A 19,292-nucleotide genomic window follows, 5' to 3' on the forward strand; every position below is an offset into this window, starting at 1 on the left:
CAATTGACCACCCAAGTTGACCGGTGATTCACGAACGTTAAAACTTGTAAAAACTATATGATGACATATATATGGATATATATATAGTTAACATGATACTATGATAAGTAAACATATCATTAAGTATATTTACAATGAACTACATATGTAAAAACAAGACTACTAACTTAATGATTTTTAAACGAGACATATATGTAACGATTATCGTTGTAAAGACATTTAATGTATATATATCATATTAAGAGATATTCATACATGATAATATCATGATAATATAATAATTTAAAATCTCATTTGATATTATAAACATTGGGTTAACAACATTTAACAAGATCGTTAACCTAAAGGTTTCAAAACAACACTTACATATAACGACTAACGATGACTTAACGACTCAGTTAAAATGTATATACATGTAGTGTTTTAATATATATTTATACACTTTTGAAAGACTTCAATACACTTATCAAAATACTTCTACTTAACAAAAATGCTTACAATTACATCCTCGTTCAGTTTCATCAACAATTCTACTCGTATGCACCCGTATTCGTACTCGTACAATACACAGCTTTTAGATGTATGTACTATTGGTATATACACTCCAATGATCAGCTCTTAGCAGCCCATGTGAGTCACCTAACACATGTGGGAACCATCATTTGGCAACTAGCAAGAAATATCTCATAAAATTACAAAAATATGAGTAATCATTCATGACTTATTTACATGAAAACAAAATTACATATCCTTTATATCTAATCCATACACCAACGACCAAAAACACCTACAAACACTTTCATTCTTCAATTTTATTCATCTAATTGAACTCTCTCAAGTTCTATCTTCAAGTTCTAAGTGTTCTTCATAAATTCCAAAAGTTCTAGTTTCATAAAATCAAGAATACTTTCAAGTTTGCTAGCTCACTTCCAATCTTGTAAGGTGATCATCCAACCTCAAGAAATCTTTGTTTCTTACAGTAGGTTATCATTCTAATACAAGGTAATAATCATATTCAAACTTTGGTTCAATTTCTATAACTATAACAATCTTATTTCAAGTGATGATCTTACTTGAACTTGTTTTCGTGTCATGATTTTGCTTCAAGAACTTTGAGCCATCCAAGGATCCATTGAAGCTAGATCCATTTTTCTCTTTTCCAGTAGGTTCATCCAAGGAACTTAAGGTAGTAATGATGTTCATAACATCATTCGATTCATACATATAAAGCTATCTTATTCGAAGGTTTAGACTTGTAATCACTAGAACATAGTTTAGTTAATTCTAAACTTGTTCGCAAACAAAAGTTAATCCTTCTAACTTGACTTTTAAAATCAACTAAACACATGTTCTATATCTATATGATATGCTAACTTAATGATTTAAAACCTGGAAACACGAAAAACACCGTAAAACCGGATTTACGCCGTCGTAGTAACACCGCGGGCTGTTTTGGGTTAGTTAATTAAAAACTATGATAAACTTTGATTTAAAAGTTGTTATTCTGAGAAAATGATTTTTATTATGAACATGAAACTATATCCAAAAATTATGGTTAAACTCAAAGTGGAAGTATGTTTTCTAAAATGGTCATCTAGACGTCGTTCTTTCGACTGAAATGACTACCTTTACAAAAACGACTTGTAACTTATTTTTCCGACTAGAAACCTATACTTTTTTTGTTTAGATTCATAAAATAGAGTTCAATATGAAACCATAGCAATTTGATTCACTCAAAACGGATTTAAAATGAAGAAGTTATGGGTAAAACAAGATTGGATAATTTTTCTCATTTTAGCTACGTGAAAATTGGTAACAAATCTATTCCAACCATAACTTAATCAACTTGTATTATATATTATGTAATCTTGAGATACCATAGACACGTATACAATGTTTCGACCTATCATGTCGACACATCTATATATATTTCGGAACAACCATAGACACTCTATATGTGAATGTTGGAGTTAGCTATACAGGGTTGAGGTTGATTCCAAAATATATATAGTTTGAGTTGTGATCAATACTGAGATACGTATACACTGGGTCGTGGATTGATTCAAGATAATATTTATCGATTTATTTCTGTACATCTAACTGTGGACAACTAGTTGTAGGTTACTAACGAGGACAGCTGACTTAATAAACTTAAAACATCAAAATATATTAAAAGTGTTGTAAATATATTTTGAACATACTTTGATATATATGTATATATTGTTATAGGTTCGTGAATCAACCAGTGGCCAAGTCTTACTTCCCGACGAAGTAAAAATCTGTGAAAGTGAGTTATAGTCCCACTTTTAAAATCTAATATTTTTGGGATGAGAATACATGCAGGTTTTATAAATGATTTACAAAATAGACACAAGTACGTGAAACTACATTCTATGGTTGAATTATCGAAATTGAATATGCCCCTTTTTATTAAGTCTGGTAATCTAAGAATTAGGGAACAGACACCCTAATTGACGCGAATCCTAAAGATAGATCTATTGGGCCTAACAAACCCCATCCAAAGTACCGGATGCTTTAGTACTTCGAAATTTATATCATATCCGAAGGGTGTCCCGGAATGATGGGGATATTCTTATATATGCATCTTGTTATTGTCGGTTACCAGGTGTTCACCATATGAATGATTTTTATCTCTATGTATGGGATGTGTATTGAAATATGAAATCTTGTGGTCTATTGTTACGATTTGATATATATAGGTTAAACCTATAACTCACCAACATTTTTGTTGACGTTTTAAGCATGTTTATTCTCAGGTGATTATTAAGAGCTTCCGCTGTCGCATACTTAAATAAGGACGAGATTTGGAGTCCATACTTGTATGATATTGTGTAAAAACTGCATTCAAGAAACTTATTTTGTTGTAACATATTTGTATTGTAAACCATTATGTAATGGTCGTGTGTAAACAGGATATTTTAGATTATCATTATTTGATAATCTACGTAAAGCTTTTTAAAACCTTTATCTATGAAATAAAGGTTATGGTTTGTTTTAAAAATGAATGCAGTCTTTGAAAAATGTCTCATATAGAGGTCAAAACCTCGCAACGAAATCAATTAATATGGAACGTTTTTAATCAATAAGAACGGGACATTTCAGTTGGTATCCGAGCGTTGGTCTTAGAGAACCAGAAAATTTGCATTAGTGTGTCTTATCGAATTTGTTAGGATGCATTAGTGAGTCTGGACTTCGACCGTATTTTCTTTAAAAATGATTGCTTAACATTTTTGTTGGAAACTATATATTTTTAACATATGAATATTATGTGATATATTAATCTCTTAACGTGTTTGATATTATGTGATAGATGTCTACCTCTAGAACAAGTCCCATTGACTCACCTAATAATAATGAAGAGTCAAATGTAAATTGGAATGATTTGTGGACTGATTCACAAGTTCCCGAAGAGGAACCGGAAGAAGAGTCGGAACCGGAAGAAGAATCGGAACCGGAAGAAGAATCGGAACCGGATGAAGAAATAGAACCGGTGGGGGAAATAATAAAACGGTTAAGTAAAAGAAAATCCTCAACCAACCGACCAAAGTTAATTATGGTCAATGGTGTTTCCGCCAAGGAAGCAAAATATTGGGAGGATTACCAATTCTCCGATGAATCGGATTCCGACGAGAATTCCGATGATGTTATAGAAATTACCCCAACTGAATTTAAAAAGGCAAAAGAAAATAATAAGGGAAAGGGCATAAAAATAGAGAAATCTAATTCCAACCCCGATGAACTTTATATGTATCGTCAACCCCCGAAGTCCTTAAGTTGTAACAATGACCCGGGAACCTCTAAACCACCAGGTTTTTCTAAACCAATGTGGACAACGACGGCTCGTATTAGGGGAACATCATATATCCCTAGAAACTTGGCAAAACGAACCAAAACCGAAGAAGAAGAAATGAGCGAGTCGGAATAAGATAGTTGTATTCGTGTGGTGTAATATATGGAATATAGTGTTCTTATGCTTTATGATATATGTAAAAATTGCTTGTATTAATAAGTATTTTTTTTATGAATCTAACTCTTGTCTATTTTACAGTATAAAAACACAAAATGGATAGACAACCCAATATTTTAAGAGACCTACCCGGAGACATGATTGATGAAATCTTGTCTAGAGTCGGTCAGAATTCTTCGGCACAACTATTTAAGGCGAGATCAGTTTGTAAGACATTCGAAGAACGTTCCAAGAATGCCTTGGTTTATAAAAGGCTTTCGTTCGAAAGATGGGGGATATCACATTGGGAAATTCATAAGTTACGATGTGTTTACTTTGACGCATATATTGCGGGGAACCCAAATGCTATTTTACGCAATGGGTTAAGAAATTATTTTGACTCAATATATCCGAATATTGGACTTCGTGATTTAGAAAAAGCGGCTAACATGCAACATAAAGAAGCATGTTATGCTTACGGATTAGTAATGTTCGCTTCTCACCAAAGTGAGAACAAGAACATCGGGCTACAACTATTAAACAAAACGTTCCCACAAGTGACAGAGTCGGTAATTGGGGTAAGAAATGAGGTTTTTAGATTGTTACGGGACTGTTGGACATTACGTAACCCTCGTCCCTTTGACGACGTTACAACACGCTGTCTTATCAACGGCCATAACGGTTATGTTCCACAAGACCAAGGATGGGAAGTAATCCTAGTAAAACCAGAATGCATGACTTGTTTCTGGACATATGAATTACGTGTCTTTATTGCCTTTGCTGAACGACTTGTGTACTAGCTAGAATTATCTTCACAACCATCTTGTATCAAATTTATTGTGTGCTATATTTCATGCTATATGTAAAATAAGCGGTATTGTAAGTTTGTAAAATATTGTGTAAAAGTTTGAACGCGAAATATTATTATAATCAGTTTTTCATATAGAATTGTAGTAGTTGAATTGTATATTAGCTACTAAGTATGAACTTAACGGGTAGGTACTACCCGAATTTAAACTTATAAAACGCTAATACGAAGAAAAAGCTTTTATAAATGAGTTCATATTATGCTACGAAATACTATTAACTACTCTTAATATTCTGTATGATTAACTTGTTCCATTTGACTATTTTGAAGGAAATGGCACCGACTACTCGACACACCGTGAATATGAATGAAGAGGAATTCCGTACTTTTCTAGCTTCAAACATAGCCGCAGTACAGGCTGCGCTACATACCAACAATAACCTTGGATCTAGCAGTACAGGAAATCGTGTAGGATGCACCTACAAAGAATTCACTGCCTGCAAACCTTTGGAATTTGATGGAACCGAAGGACCGATCGGATTGAAACGGTGGACCGAGAAGGTCGAATCGGTGTTTGCCATAAGTAAGTGTACTGAAGAGGACAAAGTAAAGTACGCTACGCATACCTTCACAGGTTCTGCGTTAACATGGTGGAATACCTATCTAGAGCAAGTGGGACAAGACGATGCGTACGCACTACCGTGGTCAGCATTCAAGCACTTGATGAACGAGAAGTACCGTCCCAGAACCGAGGTCAATAAGCTCAAGACAGAACTTAGAGGGTTACGAACCCAAGGATTTGATATTACCACGTACGAAAGACGATTCACAGAATTGTGTCTATTGTGTCCGGGAGCATTCGAAGATGAGGAAGAGAAGATCGACGCGTTTGTGAAAGGATTACCGGAAAGAATCCAAGAAGATATAAGTTCACACGAGCCCGCCTCCATACAACAGGCATGTAGAATGGCTCACAAACTCGTGAACCAGATTGAAGAAAGAATTAAAGAACAGACTGCTGAAGAGGCCAATGTGAAGCAAGTCAAAAGAAAGTGGGAGGAAAACGGTGATAAGAATCACCAATACAACAACAACAGCAATTACAACAATAATCGCAACAATTATCCCAACAATCGCAACATCAATCGCAACTACAACAAACGGCCCAACAACAACAACAACAACAGCAACTACAACAATCATCCCAACAACAATAATAACCGCAACAACAACAACAATCAGAAGCAGCTATGCCAAAGGTGTGAAAAGAATCACTCGGGGTTCTGCACCAAATTTTGCAACAAGTGTAAAAGAAATGGTCATAGCGCGGCGAAGTGTGAGGTCTACGGACCAGGGGTTAATAGAACGAAAGGAACAAATGGTGTCAGAACGAGTAATGGCGGAGCAAGTAGTGTCGGAGCAAGTTATGCCAATGTAGTTTGTTATAAATGTGGAAAACCGGGCCACATTATTAGAAATTGCCCGAACCAGGAGAACACGAATGGACAAGGCCGTGGAAGAGTTTTCAATATTAATGCGGCAGAGGCACAGGAAGACCCGGAGCTTGTTACGGGTATGTTTCTTATTGACAATAAATCTGCTTACGTTTTATTTGATTCGGGTGCGGATAGAAGCTATATGAGTAGAGATTTTTGTGCTAAATTAAGTTGTCCATTGACGCCTTTGGATAGTAAATTTTTACTCGAATTAGCAAATGGTAAATTAATTTCAGCAGATAATATATGTCGGAATCGAGAAATTAAACTGGTTAGCGAAACATTTAAGATTGATTTGATACCAGTAGAGTTAGGGAGTTTTGATGTGATAATCGGTATGGACTGGTTGAAAGAAGTGAAAGCGGAGATCGTTTGTTACAAAAATGCAATTCGCATTATACGAGAAAAAGGAAAACCCTTAATGGTGTACGGAGAAAAGGGCAACACGAAGCTACATCTTATTAGTAATTTGAAGGCACAAAAACTAATAAGAAAAGGTTGCTATGCTGTTCTAGCACACGTCGAGAAAGTACAAACTGAAGAAAAGAGCATCAATGATGTTCCCATTGCAAAAGAATTTCCTGATGTATTTCCGAAAGAATTACCGGGATTACCCCCACATCGATCAGTTGAATTTCAAATAGATCTTGTACCAGGAGCTGCACCAATAGCTCGTGCTCCTTACAGACTCGCACCCAGCGAGATGAAAGAACTACAAAGCCAATTACAAGAACTTTTAGAGCGTGGTTTCATTCGACCAAGCACATCACCGTGGGGAGCTCCTGTTTTGTTTGTCAAGAAGAAAGATGGTACATTCAGGTTGTGTATCGACTACCGAGAGTTGAACAAACTTACCATCAAGAACCGCTACCCACTACCGAGAATCGATGACTTATTTAATCAACTACAAGGCTCGTCTGTTTATTCAAAGATTGACTTACGTTCCGGGTATCATCAAATACGGGTGAAAGAAGATGATATTCCAAAGACTGCTTTCAGAACACGTTACGGTCATTACGAGTTTATGGTCATGCCGTTTGGTTTAACTAATGCACCAGCTGTGTTCATGGACCTTATGAACCGAGTGTGTGGACCATACCTTGACAAGTTTGTCATTGTTTTCATTGATGACATACTTATTTACTCAAAGAATGACCAAGAACACGGTGAACATTTGAGAAAGGTGTTAGAAGTATTGAGGAAGGAAGAATTGTACGCTAAGTTTTCAAAGTGTGTATTTTGGTTGGAAGAAGTTCAATTCCTCGGTCACATAGTGAACAAAGAAGGTATTAAGGTGGATCCGGCAAAGATAGAAACTGTTGAAAAGTGGGAAACCCCGAAAACTCCGAAACACATACGCCAGTTTTTAGGACTAGCTGGTTACTACAGAAGGTTCATCCAAGACTTTTCCAGAATAGCAAAACCCTTGACTGCATTAACGCATAAAGGGAATAAATTTGAATGGAATGATGAACAAGAGAAAGCGTTTCAGTTATTGAAGAAAAAGCTAACTACGGCACCTATATTGTCATTGCCTGAAGGGAATGATGATTTTGTGATTTATTGTGATGCATCAAAGCAAGGTCTCAGTTGTGTATTAATGCAACTAACGAAGGTGATTGCTTATGCGTCTAGACAATTGAAGATTCACGAATAAAATTATACGACGCATGATTTGGAATTAGGCGCGGTTGTTTTTGCATTAAAGACTTGGAGGCACTACTTATATGGGGTCAAAAGTATTATATATACCGACCATAAAAGTCTTCAACACATATTTAATCAGAAACAACTGAATATGAGGCAGCGTAGGTGGATTAAATTATTGAATGATTACGACTTTGAGATTCGTTACCACCCGGGGAAGGCAAATGTGGTAGCCGATGCCTTGAGCAGGAAGGACAGAGAACCCATTCGAGTAAAATCTATGAATATAATGATTTATAATAACATTACTACTCAAATAAAGGAGGCGCAACAAGGAGTTTTAAAAGAGGGAAATTTAAAGGATGAAATACCCAAAGGATCGGAGAAGCATCTTAATATTCGGGAAGACAGAACCCGGTATAGGGCTGAAAGGATTTGGGTACCAAAATTTGGAGATATGAGAGAAATGGTACTTAGGGAAGCTCATAAAACCAGATACTCAATACATCCTGGAACGGGGAAGATGTACAAGGATCTCAAGAAACATTTTTGGTGGCCGGGTATGAAAGCCGATGTTGCTAAATACGTAGGAGAATGTTTGACGTGTTCTAAGGTCAAAGCTGAGCATCAGAAACCATCAGGTCTACTTCAACAACCCGAAATCCCGGAATGGAAATGGGAAAATATTACCATGGATTTCATCACTAAATTGCCAAGGACTGCAAGTGGTTTTGATACTATTTGGGTAATAGTTGATCGTCTCACCAAATCAGCATACTTCCTGCCAATAAGAGAAGATGACAAGATGGAGAAGTTAGCACGACTGTATTTGAAGGAAGTCGTCTCCAGACATGGAATACCAATCTCTATTATCTCTGATAGGGATGGCAGATTTATTTCAAGATTCTGGCAGACATTACAGCAAGCATTAGGAACTCGTCTAGACATGAGTACTGCCTATCATCCACAAACTGATGGGCAGAGTGAAAGGATGATACAAACGCTTGAAGACATGCTACGAGCATGTGTTATTGATTTCGGAAACAGTTGGGATCGACATCTACCGTTAGCAGAATTTTCCTACAACAACAGCTACCATTCAAGCATTGAGATGACGCCGTTTGAAGCACTTTATGGTAGAAAGTGCAGGTCTCCGATTTATTGGTGTGAAGTGGGGGATAGACAGATTACGGGTCCGGAGATTATACAAGAAACTACCGAGAAGATCATCCAAATTCAACAACGGTTGAAAACCGCCCAAAGTCGACAAAAGAGCTACGCTGACATTAAAAGAAAAGATATAGAATTTGAAATTGGAGAGATGGTCATGCTTAAAGTTGCACCTTGGAAAGGCGTTGTTCGATTTGGTAAACGAGGGAAATTAAATCCAAGGTATATTGGACCATTCAAGATTATTGATCGTGTCGGACCAGTAGCTTACCGACTTGAGTTACCTCAACAACTCGTGGCTGTACATAACACTTTCCACGTCTCGAATTTGAAGAAATGTTTTGCTAAAGAAGATCTCACTATTCCGTTAGATGAAATCCAAATCAACGAAAAACTTCAATTCATCGAAGAACCCGTCGAAATAATGGATCGTGAGGTTAAAAGACTTAAGCAAAACAAGATACCAATTGTTAAGGTTCGATGGAATGCTCGTAGAGGACCCGAGTTCACCTGGGAGCGTGAAGATCAGATGAAGAAGAAATACCCGCATCTATTTCCAGAAGATTCGTCAACACCTTCAACAGCTTAAAATTTCGGGACGAAATTTATTTAACGGGTAGGTACTGTAGTGACCCGAACTTTTCCATGTTTATATATATTAATTGAGATTGATATTAAATGATTAAATGTTTCCAACATGTTAAGCAATCAAACTTGTTAAGACTTGATTAATTGAAATATGTTTCATATAGACAATTGACCACCCAAGTTGACCGGTGATTCACGAACGTTAAAACTTGTAAAAACTATATGATGACATATATATGGATATATATATAGTTAACATTATACTATGATAAGTAAACATATCATTAAGTATATTTACAATGAACTACATATGTAAAAACAAGACTACTAACTTAATGATTTTTAAACGAGACATATATGTAACGATTATCGTTGTAAAGACATTTAATGTATATATATCATATTAAGAGATATTCATACATGATAATATCATGATAATATAATAATTTAAAATCTCATTTGATATTATAAACATTGGGTTAACAACATTTAACAAGATCGTTAACCTAAAGGTTTCAAAACAACACTTACATATAACGACTAACGATGACTTAACGACTCAGTTAAAATGTATATACATGTAGTGTTTTAATATATATTTATACACTTTTGAAAGACTTCAATACACTTATCAAAATACTTCTACTTAACAAAAATGCTTACAATTACATCCTCGTTCAGTTTCATCAACAATTCTACTCGTATGCACCCGTATTCGTACTCGTACAATACACAGCTTTTAGATGTATGTACTATTGGTATATACACTCCAATGATCAGCTCTTAGCAGCCCATGTGAGTCACCTAACACATGTGGGAACCATCATTTGGCAACTAGCAAGAAATATCTCATAAAATTACAAAAATATGAGTAATCATTCATGACTTATTTACATGAAAACAAAATTACATATCCTTTATATCTAATCCATACACCAACGACCAAAAACACCTACAAACACTTTCATTCTTCAATTTTATTCATCTAATTGAACTCTCTCAAGTTCTATCTTCAAGTTCTAAGTGTTCTTCATAAATTCCAAAAGTTCTAGTTTCATAAAATCAAGAATACTTTCAAGTTTGCTAGCTCACTTCCAATCTTGTAAGGTGATCATCCAACCTCAAGAAATCTTTGTTTCTTACAGTAGGTTATCATTCTAATACAAGGTAATAATCATATTCAAACTTTGGTTCAATTTCTATAACTATAACAATCTTATTTCAAGTGATGATCTTACTTGAACTTGTTTTCGTGTCATGATTTTGCTTCAAGAACTTTGAGCCATCCAAGGATCCATTGAAGCTAGATCCATTTTTCTCTTTTCCAGTAGGTTCATCCAAGGAACTTAAGGTAGTAATGATGTTCATAACATCATTCGATTCATACATATAAAGCTATCTTATTCGAAGGTTTAGACTTGTAATCACTAGAACATAGTTTAGTTAATTCTAAACTTGTTCGCAAACAAAAGTTAATCCTTCTAACTTGACTTTTAAAATCAACTAAACACATGTTCTATATCTATATGATATGCTAACTTAATGATTTAAAACCTGGAAACACGAAAAACACCGTAAAACCGGATTTACGCCGTCGTAGTAACACCGCGGGCTGTTTTGGGTTAGTTAATTAAAAACTATGATAAACTTTGATTTAAAAGTTGTTATTCTGAGAAAATGATTTTTATTATGAACATGAAACTATATCCAAAAATTATGGTTAAACTCAAAGTGGAAGTATGTTTTCTAAAATGGTCATCTAGACGTCGTTCTTTCGACTGAAATGACTACCTTTACAAAAACGACTTGTAACTTATTTTTCCGACTAGAAACCTATACTTTTTTTGTTTAGATTCATAAAATAGAGTTCAATATGAAACCATAGCAATTTGATTCACTCAAAACGGATTTAAAATGAAGAAGTTATGGGTAAAACAAGATTGGATAATTTTTCTCATTTTAGCTACGTGAAAATTGGTAACAAATCTATTCCAACCATAACTTAATCAACTTGTATTATATATTATGTAATCTTGAGATACCATAGACACGTATACAATGTTTCGACCTATCATGTCGACACATCTATATATATTTCGGAACAACCATAGACACTCTATATGTGAATGTTGGAGTTAGCTATACAGGGTTGAGGTTGATTCCAAAATATATATAGTTTGAGTTGTGATCAATACTGAGATACGTATACACTGGGTCGTGGATTGATTCAAGATAATATTTATCGATTTATTTCTGTACATCTAACTGTGGACAACTAGTTGTAGGTTACTAACGAGGACAGCTGACTTAATAAACTTAAAACATCAAAATATATTAAAAGTGTTGTAAATATATTTTGAACATACTTTGATATATATGTATATATTGTTATAGGTTCGTGAATCAACCAGTGGCCAAGTCTTACTTCCCGACGAAGTAAAAATCTGTGAAAGTGAGTTATAGTCCCACTTTTAAAATCTAATATTTTTGGGATGAGAATACATGCAGGTTTTATAAATGATTTACAAAATAGACACAAGTACGTGAAACTACATTCTATGGTTGAATTATCGAAATTGAATATGCCCCTTTTTATTAAGTCTGGTAATCTAAGAATTAGGGAACAGACACCCTAATTGACGCGAATCCTAAAGATAGATCTATTGGGCCTAACAAACCCCATCCAAAGTACCGGATGCTTTAGTACTTCGAAATTTATATCATATCCGAAGGGTGTCCCGGAATGATGGGGATATTCTTATATATGCATCTTGTTATTGTCGGTTACCAGGTGTTCACCATATGAATGATTTTTATCTCTATGTATGGGATGTGTATTGAAATATGAAATCTTGTGGTCTATTGTTACGATTTGATATATATAGGTTAAACCTATAACTCACCAACATTTTTGTTGACGTTTTAAGCATGTTTATTCTCAGGTGATTATTAAGAGCTTCCGCTGTCGCATACTTAAATAAGGACGAGATTTGGAGTCCATACTTGTATGATATTGTGTAAAAACTGCATTCAAGAAACTTATTTTGTTGTAACATATTTGTATTGTAAACCATTATGTAATGGTCGTGTGTAAACAGGATATTTTAGATTATCATTATTTGATAATCTACGTAAAGCTTTTTAAAACCTTTATCTATGAAATAAAGGTTATGGTTTGTTTTAAAAATGAATGCAGTCTTTGAAAAACGTCTCATATAGAGGTCAAAACCTCGCAACGAAATCAATTAATATGGAACGTTTTTAATCAATAAGAACGGGACATTTCATTTTCGGTTCAAACTCGGTGTAGAATTTAGTATGTACTTGTATCCATTGCGTTTAAAATAAAGTGCATGTATTCTCAGCCCAAAAATATAGATTGCAAAAGCAATTAAAAAGGGAGCAAATGAAACTCACCTGAAAACTTCAGAAATAAATCACAGGGATGTGACCGAAAATCAGAATGCAAGTAACCGTAGACCTCAACCTAGAGAACATATGTTGGTCAATAAGTGTCTAATAAGCTAGGTCGGTTCATAGGGTAAGTATAGTCCTATTGCTCAAGTCCGACTCATAAATTTAGCAAAATTTTGCAAAAGTCAACAAAAGTTAACGCAAGTCAAAGCAAATCAAATGTAAGTCAAACGCAAGTCAAACATAGTCACATGGTTAACACAAGTCAACAACCGCATAAAACTACACAAGTTGGTCAAATAGTCAAACATAGGTCAAACTTAAGTTATTCATTTTTACTTAGAAAAATTTATATTATTTACATATATGTATTTTTTACTATTTTGCAGCTGATTTCGGGTCCCATCAAATTCGATATAATGCCTTAGGTCATGACCATTGGAAAGTGTGTCATCCCACCTTTCTATAGACAGTTTATTTGATAAAAACAGAGTTACGGTTTTAAAGTTATGACCTCGCGAAAACAGTCTCCCGAAACATAAAATGCTGTTAAAATGCTGTTAAGTGTCAAAATCAGCAACGATTGTCCATTTTCTCGCTTGTTTTAAACCTGTTTAGACTCAACAAAATCATACATATAATATATCGTTTTAAAGCTTGTCGTAAATACTTTCAATTCCAATTAATAGTTTTTATCCATACTTAACTGATTCAACTTACGAGTCCGCAAAGTAGACCCAAAAGCCATTTTTGACACTTTACCAAAACTAAAAGTCAGCCCCAACATCCTGTTTCATGCTCGTTTTAAATCAGTTTAGACTCGACAAAATCATACATATCTTATATCATTTTGAAGCTTCTCATATCTACTTTCTGCCTCAATTCACAGTTTTCACTATAACTTAATCATTTACAATTTACGAGCCTACAAATTGAGCCCGAGAGTCATTTTGACACTTTCACTAAAATAGTAATACTTTTCCATTGACAACTCTAATTCTAAACCATAATACTTGAGCATGTAAAAATTATGTCACAAGTGTAAAATGATATTATAGACGTGTTACATACATTTGTTTCTCAAAATTTCGCATATGGGTCAAAGTAGACGCGTATGACCTAAATGGGTCATGAATACCCATTTTGATCAAAACATGCCAAAACTCATTTTTAAAACATTACAATATTCAAACTTACTTAAATTGATATATCGGACGTGTTCAAGTTGCCCGTTACTCATTTCGATACTTTTTGGCTTAAATGGGTCAAGTGTCCAAACGGACGGTTTAAATTACATGGTTTATACTTATACAAAATTATCACTTTAGAACACCCCACACTATATAAAATAGTTATTATAAGTGTATTAAGTTCGTACAAAAAGTCTTAAGTCTCTAGCATTGATCATTATTTTTATAACCCGAAACATTTACAAAAACACACGTTTAAAATCGTATTTACAGCAGCAACTTCTGTGATTTTTAGAAAAATCATCGCAACTCCAAATCAGTCACCACTAATTGGAGATGTGGCGTTTTCAAGTGGAGAATCTACCCAATTTTTTGTATAGTCTCATTCGACCCAGAATAGCTCCAGAAACAGCAAACGTAACCGCTGGTCGAATCAGTTTTTAATAGCATTTTTAATAAAATGTACAAAATTTTGAACGAGTGTATAGGGTTCAAGAAAAATCGAAATGACCCGATTCTTGAGTCTAAATTTAATAGATTTTCGAAGTCTACAATCCTATCAACCAAGGTTTGTAATTACACCTCGTTAACCATGTCAAAAACGTACTTTTTCAACCTATCCCGAAATGTACCTTATTTTAATCCTAACTTTTGACCCGTTCGCCCAATTTACACAATATCTATATGAAAATTTAACTACTTTTTGAGAGTAATTCATCTAACAACTTATCATAATCAGTTACTAAGATTTACCTGCTCAGAATTAGATAAGCAGTTACGAATTTTTATATCAAAATCTATTTATGCGTAGTTTTTGATCCGTTAATCGAAATCAAACAATTTTTAAACCAAAAGTTATTAATTTTTCAAGCTCTTTTCAAATATCATCATTCCAAGAACAAACTATAAACTCAATTTTTCCAGAATCCCAATTTCAAATACGAATTTTCAATCCGAAATCAATTAATCATAACTTTTGATCTAGAAATCGAAATCACATGATATCTTAATGAAAAGTTATTAATTTTTCAAGAGCAATACATTTATAAACATATCATAAACTAAAAATATCATGTTCATATCAGTAGTATACCATTCAAATTCGTGATCATTCATAAAAACGAGTTAAAACTTCAATTAAACATAACATGAGCATACGGTAACGAAAATTCGAAATTCCAAAGCCCAAACTTATTAATTTTTCAAGAGGATTCTGATTATCTCATAATATTATATATTCAACAAGTTCAAGTTTCTGACCTCACACAAAACAAATTCGTGATTCATCAAAAAGTCATCAAACTATCAAATTAACGAATAATATCATGCATACATACAAGGACTTGAGCACTAGATGCTATATCTACCCTAAAATGTAACAAAAACATGTAAACCCAAAAATTAGAGTTTTTGAAACTTACCCTAATCAAGAAATTGTTAGTATAGATGTGTAGAGCTCTTCGAGAGGAGTCCGAATATGTAAACGATTTTATGATCAAGTGATTTCTTGAAGGTGTTCTTGAGGAAAGAAGATCGATGATGATGATGAATAGTGGGTTTTCTTAAGGAAGAGAAAAGAAGTACGTATGTGTGTTTGATGAACTGAATTAGGTTTAGAGATAGATATGTCACGGGTATATACCTATCTCAATAATAGATATCACGGATGTAATAATTAATAAACACGGATATAGAATGTGTAGTCACGGGTAAATAGATATATCACGGGTCTAATAATTAAATAAACATGGGTTATAAATTTTAGTAGTCACGAGTTTAATAGTAAGAAATATAGATACAATATATAGTCAAAGGTGATTAACAGTGGTATTTACGGATATCTCAAAAAATATATATTAGATATTTATTAGATTTTTTTTTTCGCTATCTAAAACCCATGTAGTTTGCCTTAACATGTTTCACTAACTGATAAATTTTATATTAAAAAAATACATCTATATATTGTTCGAAACCTTTTATATTTAATTGCAATCAATTATTAAGAATATATTTAAATATCATTTTTATATTTAAATTATATAATAAAGTAATTATAATGTTCATAAATCATGTGTTACGTAATTTATGGGAGTAGTTAGCAAGTGAGTCACGAATTTTGTATCTATTATCTAATATATAATAATATAATAATATAATAATAAACTGAATTATTAGTTTGAATTATTAAACCAAATTATTAATTTGAATTATTAACTCAATTATTAGTTTGAATTTTTAGTGTATAAAACTATATATTTAGAAACGATCGTATAATAAGCTTATAAATACTTGTTGAATAAAAATATAAGTATTATCATCCTACTTAATTAAAATAATTTTTAAAACTCAGTTGTTATATAACATAATTTATTTAAATTAATAATCATACATTTTGTTGTCTTAAAATATATTTTTCCTGTTTTTACTAATCGTAGTGTTTAATTTATAACTAGTATATTCTAAAAAAAATTTGGAGTGGAAAAATCATTGAATCTAACAAATGGTTGTTAAGTATTTAACGGAAAAAGTTAGGTTATTACATCTTTGGGACATCATATCGTAACGCGTGAATTAAACTTGCAAAACGTATCTGATCCAACCAAAAAATGAATCCTGAAACAAGTTGAGATTCTGGTATGTTAGGTATTTTTTGACACTCAATTGTGTAACACTTCATGAAATTGCTTAAAGATTCATTCCGGTGCATTGTAATTTCATGTGAATCCAAATGAGACAGTATACAGCTCCTCAAACTTTGGTACTGCATGGCGAATTTTGCCCCGAAATCAAGAAAGCTGGTAATACTTCTGGGCGGAAGACTTGCAAACCACTCTCGTGCCATTTTCTGTAGCACCATAGGAAACATATGACATGTAGTTTCATCTTTCCAATGTTGCAATCGCATAACGCCTTCAAACATAGTAAGAAAATCTTTTGGATCTGTTGTTCCATCATAAACACCAATTGACAGAATCCCCAAATTTCTTGGTAATAGATATTCTGCAATTCAAGTGATAAAGCATTGAGTTGACTCTGCCATTGCTGGTGGTTTGATAGCTTCATCTCTTGTAATCAAGGCAAACAAATTGTCCACAGCTGTTGCACGGATAGTAGGTTATGCTAGCTTCTGTTTGTATTTTGATTGTGCCATCTTGGTTTAAATTCCATCTAATAACTTTTCTGCCATCTCCTCAGTCATAAAGAACTGCTCTTCTTCTTCCCCAAAATCCCAATCATCTTCCACAAAACCTTCATCATTGCGTTCACGCTCAGTATCATCAACCAAAGTATTCAATTGATTGAATAGCTTCAACAATTGCTGTTTAGAAATTGATTTCCCTTTCCTCGTATGCATATCAGATGTTATCTTAAAAGAAACATTATGTGTTCCTCGCCTAGCTTTCCACACTCATCCACTAGAGCTTCCCAAATCGTGGTATGGTTTCATGTTCATATTCTTCTGCTGCACCAGTGTGCAATTGATCTTCTTCCTCGATTGAAGTTTTGTCAAGAGTTAGCTGATCCACTGGTATATTCTCAATGATGTTTTCATTGATTGGTTCGAGTGCTGCTTTTGCTGAGGTTATTTCAGTTGCCTTCCTGCTCTTGGTATTCTTGTTGGTCTTTGAAACGGATGGCGCCATTTGTTGGTACGATTTTCCGTGTAGCGGCTGTAAGGTACCAGTACAAGATAATAGCTACTTAGCGTGGAGCGTATGATGCCGACTAATGTTTGCCCTCGAGAAATAATCTCAACAGACCCGGAACACGGATGGGAGATCCGTGGGGTGGCCTCAATCAGTCTGGGGATCAATCTGTATTTAATCCATCTAGCGTATTGCTGCTAAGCGGCTAATGTGCGTTTAGAGTGAGAATGAACTGTGTGAGAGAGAAAGTGTACTTCTCTCTGACTGAAGTTCAGATATGAAATGTGGTGACCCAGGGGGTCTATTTATAGGCGTAGAATGTCCGAAATTCTTGGGATACACGTGTCAATCGCTTAGTTCTGTTACGTGAAGTATCCGGAAGGTTGGTGGCGTGTGCTGACGTGGCTGCGTGCTGTTCACGCGCCTAGTAAAAGGGCTTAAGCATTGATGTCATGCCCCGTCCAAATCCTTATGTACAAATACAATAACATCTGGTACCATCGCGATGAACTGACTTCTATATGCCATAAACGACTCCATGTAAGTGAGCAAATGCACAGCGGAAGGTTTCTTTCATACCTGAGAATAAACATGCTTTCAAGTGTCAACCAAAAGGTTGGTGAGTTCATAGGTTTATCATAAAACAATAAAATTCATCATTTTGATAGACCACAAAATTTAAATCCTGCATGGTACAAATGAGCCCGAATCCTATACCCACCTGTAATGTACATGCGATATCTTTTAAATACAGTACACATTTCTCGTGTACGAAATCATCTTTCATAAATCTTAGTAACTGTACACATATCTCGTGCACAAAAATAACATACACATAACCTGTGTATAAAATCATTCTCTCGATACATAACATTCACTTTTAATTGCTTTCATAGCTTGGCTTGGTAACCGACCTTAACATATAATGCGCATAATAATATCCCCAAAATAGAACATCTCGTCTGTATAATAATCATATAAACTTCGAAGTACTAAACACCACGCCCACTAGCCCTTCCGTCTAGTGAACATTCTGGGTGGGGGTGTTAAACCCGGTAGCTACCTTTAGGATTCGCGTCAACTAGGCGTGCACTAATTCTCAAAATTAGTGATGTTCCCTAATTCTTGGGTTACCAAGCAATAATAATCAGGGAAAAAATATTCATATCAATTGTGACAATTATCACGTCCACATAATTCAATGGTGGCAATTATCACGTCCACATAATTCAATCGAAGAATGTTTTGCTTGTGTCTATCTCGTCAAACATTTATAAAAGCATTTCATGTATTCGCAGTTCAAAATGTATTTCAAAAGCATTTAATAAAGCAGTTGTAAAAGTAGCGCATGTATTCTTAGTCCCA

This window comes from Rutidosis leptorrhynchoides, chromosome 6, assembly GCF_046630445.1.
Source record: "Rutidosis leptorrhynchoides isolate AG116_Rl617_1_P2 chromosome 6, CSIRO_AGI_Rlap_v1, whole genome shotgun sequence".
In the NCBI taxonomy this organism is placed as follows: Eukaryota; Viridiplantae; Streptophyta; class Magnoliopsida; order Asterales; family Asteraceae; genus Rutidosis; species Rutidosis leptorrhynchoides.